The 5,142-nt window shown below is 40.9% G+C and overlaps 1 pseudogene; it reads left to right on the top strand.

Moving 5' to 3' along the window:
* The first annotated feature begins 802 nt into the window (after positions 1-802).
* Positions 803-4,173, top strand: LOC119344301 (annotated as a pseudogene).
* Positions 4,174-5,142: the final 969 nt, after the last annotated feature.

The following is a 5,142-nucleotide window of genomic DNA, read 5'->3' as shown; positions in this document are numbered from 1 at the left end:
GCGACGACGACGGCAACTATGCCCGTTCAACGAGTTCTTCGGCCTGTAGTCGCGGCTCTTTGATTTTTAGTAAATTTCATGTTTTCTATGTAAAAAACGTTGAATGCCAAGTTTATGCCATGTTCGCCGAATCTTTGTCATGTTTGCCGAATTTTAGCCAATTTTTTTTAAAGAATGTTTAGAAAAGGACGTCTGGGGGTGACCCTGGGGGCGGCGGCTGGGAACCCGATCGCCCCCAAGCCGATTTTAAGCACCGGGTCGCCCCCAGACGGCGATTTTAAGAGCCCCCTGGAGGGCCAACGGCTGGAGTTGCTCTAAGAAAGCTTAATCCTGCGCCTGAGCCCTAGCTCTGCTGGGGATTCACTGAGTGCACCGTTGATGTATATACACAAAAGCAAAGCACTGCGTTTGTTATGTAATTATATGCTCGAGGTCAAATCACTATATATGTAAAAGTCTTATTTCTTCTGAATGTCGCTGCTATTCTAACAACCTAGCGGCGATGAAATAGGCGGAACAACAAATAATTAGCATGATAGCTACTAACAATACGGCTTAAAACAATGCCCTTTGTAAGTTGCAAATGAGAATCACAAGTTGACATTAAATTCCAGAAAACAAACTACTAGTATGTCTTTGCTGTTGTCAACTCTCTCTGTCTAAAGTCAATAACGGTATGGCTTTACTAACTATCATCTCCCCCTCAGTATAAATAGTTAATAGTTAAATTCTAAAGTACAAGTCAAATACTCCAAATAATAATCTGAGTTATTTATGTTGATTGTGAATCTTTCATGAACAGGAAGAGGAAAGTACCAAAATCAAAAGTCGCAGCGATCGTGCATCTACAGGCTAAACCATATTGCCAGATCTTCTATATTTCCAACGGAACTCTTGCTTGTTCTAGGTATGACTGTGTGTAGCCCTCAAGATTACATAAAACAAATACTACTACATAACATTGGCAAATTTCAGCTTGAGCGACTACCCTAAGTTTATAGCTGACAAAATAATGCTTATGTGCCATGGTTCATCATTTTTTAGGGAGGCCACTCAGCTTTCTACAAAAGTAGAGTCACCCTGAAGCAACTGCACCGGCACTACTTGGCGACCCGAGTTCCCTAAAAGATGCCAATCACTATCACCAGGGTATCCAGGGTTCTTAGGCTCCACAGATCAACAAGCCCATCAACGACGGTCCAAGCAGCCAGTTAGCTATACATATCCCTTGTTAGGATCGACAACAGTCAATGCAGAAAACATATCAGGTGCAATGCAGCGGTCGATTGATATGAGACTAACAGGTTTCTCCCTAAATTCCAGCCAGCAAAGCACTGGAGGATCCTCATTGGCTTTGCAGGATTTAAATACTATGAATAGTTCACCAGTACATGTTTCGATTGCAAGCTCTAAAGAACATCAACACTCTATGGTAAGCCACATTAATTGGACTGAGCAGAGAGTTCTCTACTGAATCATAATAATCTTATGGATGTGTGCAGAGGGTACAGTAATTTTATGACTGTGTGTACCCTACATATGGTTACAGACACTATAGGAGAACTATTCTTCCATTATCTAAAACAAAAAACTGTTAGGAAATCAAGTACTATGTTTTTAAATATGAATATGCACCATAGGTTTGTAATGTTATTGGCAGTTTTCATTCATGTATTCCACTGACAGTGACTGAAAGAGAAAGGCAAATGACATGTATGTTGCATTTAATGTTAGAACTGCGATTCAAGATGTACATGTGTAGAGAAAAATGTCTGACAACAAAATGTGTCCATCTTTGTAGTCACCTTCAACCAGTAGCGCATCTAATGTTTGCCACTAGCACTGTGGAAAATTCCACTTTGTGAAAACTTACTGATATTGCTCTAACATCTAAATTTTGGTCGACCAACCAAGGCATGTTGTTTTCCTCTTAGTTTTAATACCTAATGTTTTATACCTAGAATTCAAAGAGAACATAATGTTTTATAGGTAGAAACTGGTGTGCAGCTTGATGTGTTTGAGCAACTACACCGAGTCCGCAATGAACTGGAGTGCTCGAAAAAAGAAGCATCCGAGGGCCGGCAGAAAGCCGTGAGGAATCTGTTTGAAGCTTCTATGATGGTATGTTATTTGAAACTTTCACATGGCTTTAGCTATATCCATTGTTGATGCCTAATCTACCATATTTTCCCAACTCTCTTCTCTAAACACATAGCATTTTTGTTGCCCTGGTGCATAAGCGAACTTATTGTTGCAGTTCAAAGCACGGGAGAACGCACTCCGCAAAGAAAAAAAAGAGCTAGAGGATAGACTGACTAGAGAAAACACTGGACTCAGAAAAGAACACCTCTATATATGCAAAGAGCTGCAAAAGGCAAATGAGCAAAGAGCAGAACTGGAGAACCGTGTATTTAGCCCTACTAGTGATGTTGCCTTAACAGAGTTCACCTACACAGAGATAAATGAAGCGACGGACAACTTTGATGACTCCAAAAAGATTGGGGTCGGTGGGTGTGCAACCATCTACAAGGGATTTCTACGACATACTACCGTAGCCATAAAGAAATTCAACCGTGAAGACGCAACAGGAGATAAAGAGTTTAATGACGAGGTATTTTTCATCATTAAGAGTAAGATGTGTTGTCAGATGAAAACAAGTTAAATGGTGCATCTAAATACGTGACTTTCCAATATATTACAGGTAGAAACACTCCGTAGGATGAGGCATCCAAACCTTGTGACCCTGATAAGAGTGTGCAAGGAGGCCAAAGCGTTGATCTTTGAATTCTTGTCAAACGGAAGCCTAGAGGATTGTTTGCAGTGCGCGGACCAAAGAGAGCCACTCTCATGGAGAACGCGCATCAAAATCGCTGCCGACATCTGCACAGGACTTATCTTCCTCCACTCCAACAAACCAAAAGGCATTGCACATGGTGATCTCAAGCCTGACAATGTCCTTCTCGACGCAAGCTTTGTTTGCAAACTGGCAGATTTTGGGATCTCTCATCACTTGAATGTAACAAACACCACTATCACCCCGTATCACCGAACAAACCAAATCAAGGGCAAAATGGGATACATGGACCCGGCATACATTGCCTCAGGGGAGCTCACAGCACAGTATGACGTCTACTCTTATGGAGTAGTGTTAATGCGATTGCTAACTAATAAGAGCCCCCTAGGCCTTCCACATGTTGTTGAGGAAGCCATTAGAGAAGGCACATTGCGAGATCTAATTGATACTTCAGCTGGGGAATGGCCACCTGAGTGTGCTGAAGAGTTGGCAAGACTAGCACTGCGCTGTTGCCGGTTAGAACGAAAGGAGTGGCCCAATCTTGTAAAGGAGGTGTGGGTTGTCTTGCAAGCTATAATGAGCTGTCAAGACCAAAAATGTGGGCCACCAGCGTTTTTCATCTGTCCGATGACACAGGTCCGTTATCTAAACAAAGAAATGAAACACCAGAATCATGCGATGCCAGTCGCACTAACAGTTACGTATTTTTTCCACCCAGAGTGGTTTTTACTCCAGGGTGCACCTACACCCCCATGAACATTAAATTCCAAATAAAAAATACAAAACAAAATTTAAAAAATCTGAAATTTCAGGCCATGAAAAATGATCAAACATTTGATGGTCTTGCAAAGTTTCAGCCACAAAAAATATTGGAAGGATCTTCACCCAAAAAAAAACAAAATCAGTGTAGAAAGTTTTATGCACTTTTGAGCAGTAATTCTGTTTTGATTTTTGGTGAGGGCTCCTCATTTTATGCACTTTTGAGCAGCAAAATGTTTGATTTCCTGAAATTTCAGATTTTTTTTTGTTATTGTTTTCTTATTATTTTTTCAAATTTACTATTCACCTGGGTGCACCTACACCCGGGAGCAGCCTCACTTTTCTCTCGCCCAATTAAGCACTTGCAAACTTTACAATTCAGTCACCAAATTAGTTTGATATAACCTTGCATTCTTACATAATATTTTCAGGAGATCATGAGGGATCCACACATTGCTGCCGATGGATTCACATATGAAGGCGATGCCATAAAGGACTGGTTTCAAATGGGGAACAAAATTTCCCCCATGGCCTATGTCAACTTCGCACACCATGAGTTGATACCAAACAATGCCCTTCGTTTTGCAATTCAAGAATGGCAAAAGCGACAACAACCATGACATTTTAACCTTCCATTTTATTGATATGATGCCATGAGTTATGATGTGAAACAAATCTCTTATATTAAGTGTGTACAGACAACTTTTTACTGTGCCTTCTTAATTAGAAGCTACCATTTTCTGATTGTTTAGGACCACAAATGATGAATTATGCACATACTTTGAGTTATATGTGATTGGGAATTGGAATGAACTGCCATGGTGGGTATTCAAGTTGAATTAAAAAGTAATGTGTACACCCATTAAAACACCCCTATCATTGGCTTCTGCGAAGCTAGGGGTTACGGCAGATCGGCACGGTCTCTAAAAAAACAAAATGGATCAGCAATCGGATAAACTACAAGTTGGATGGTTGAGCATAGGCGGCTTATAATGATGGGGTTGGTTACATCAGAAATTAGCTATGAATGTTGGATCCTTGTCGTAGATACTGGCTCCCTATGCTGCCATTTTATAAGAGATAATAGGTACTACCAGGTTGGTGGGAACTGCATGGGCGAAGTCATTAACCTCCCATGTTCGCTCGCTTCAACTTCCAAAGCAGACTAAGGAGCATAGTGACAAGAGAATGCCCACCGGGGAGGCCCACGATGAGCAGGGCCGGTCTTGAGATTTCGGTGGCCCGGTTCAAAACTAGAACCCATGGCCCTTAAGTAAGCAACCAATAACAATAATTATAGGTTTTATGTGACTGTTACCAATAGACACTTAAAAGTGTATCCAATAGCTATATTTGTATCAAACATATGTATGCCGGCTTAGGGAGAACACCTAGCTCAATATATGGGTTGAAGATGCAGAGCAATTATTGATTCTTCTAGACCAAGACATAAATCCAACTTGTATGCTTGTCAGGTTAACATTAGGTCTGTGTTCAAAATAATTTGAGGTGTGTACGGATGGTTTGTGAATTTCAGGTAGGTTCCGTTACCTACATGAAAAACCAATAATATAGACCGGGTTCTACTA

Source organism: Triticum dicoccoides, unplaced genomic scaffold, assembly GCF_002162155.2.
Source record: "Triticum dicoccoides isolate Atlit2015 ecotype Zavitan unplaced genomic scaffold, WEW_v2.0 scaffold162697, whole genome shotgun sequence".
Taxonomy (NCBI): Eukaryota; Viridiplantae; Streptophyta; class Magnoliopsida; order Poales; family Poaceae; genus Triticum; species Triticum dicoccoides.
This window is presented reverse-complemented; position numbering and strand designations above follow the sequence as displayed.